Below are 1,046 nucleotides of genomic sequence, written 5' to 3'. Positions count from 1 at the left end.
AGCTCCAAAGTTCCAAAGGGCAGGCTCTAGACAGCGAGAGTGGCGCTGGGACCCAACAGAGGACTTCAGCCAGAAATGGAACCAGCGTCTCTGAGGGGCGGGTGCCCAGAGCCTCCCTGTGTGACCGGCGGCTTGATGCCGGGTGCCCGGGCTGGAGACAATGCAGCCGGGGAGGGATCTGGAGGGGGCTGGGACCGGAGACTTCCACACACGAGTAGAACGGCAGCAGTGGGGCGGGGGCGCAATATCTGGCCTTGCGTGGGACTGAAGTTCCCGGGCCTGCCCCCAGCGCGGTTGGTGGTGGGCTGGGGGATGGGGGTAGCGAAGTGATAGCCTTTTTGGGAACTCACGTTCAGAGAATCTCACAAGTTCACCTATGCCGTCGCCATCTTGCCCCGTCTCTCCTCCAAACGATTTTAAAGAAGAAAAATGCCAAGCCTTTAAGTTTTAAGGTTGGGATAGGTAAGGTTTTCCGAGGATGGGATGAAGCATTCTTCACTATGAGTAAAGGAGAAAAGGCTCGACTAGAGATTGAACCAGAATGGGCGTACGGAAAGAAAGGACAATTTAATGCCCAAATTCCATCCAATGCAAAACTCGTTTTTGAAGTGGAGTTAGTGGTTATTGATTGAAACAGTAGAACTTCATCTCTAAAGACATCAGCAGCAATGATAAAACTTGGCTTAAATGATAAAACTGTTTTAAGGGAAGAGTCAACCGGAAAATTCAAAGAGTTAAGTTAAAACTCGTTTACTTGATCCCAACATTTGAGAAGTGTAATGACTTAAAAATCCCCTAAGTCTAAAATACTTTGCTATAGCTATGTAAAATATTGGTCAAAGAGAACTTTTCCCTTTTACCTCATGCTGTAAACTAAAAGCTTCAATAAACATACACACACACACACACACACACACATTTATATATATATAAATTTTGCCCATTTTCCCATTAAGTGGTGTTGAAAATCTTGTTGAAAAGTCTTTTGACCATATATGTATGGGTTCTCAATTATATTTTATTGATTTATATATCTGTCTTCATGC

Source organism: Carlito syrichta, unplaced genomic scaffold (genome assembly GCF_000164805.1).
Source record: "Carlito syrichta isolate Samal-C Ts95f unplaced genomic scaffold, Tarsius_syrichta-2.0.1 Scaffold316302, whole genome shotgun sequence".
NCBI lineage: Eukaryota > Metazoa > Chordata > Mammalia > Primates > Tarsiidae > Carlito > Carlito syrichta.
Note: the sequence above shows the minus strand (reverse complement) of the source record.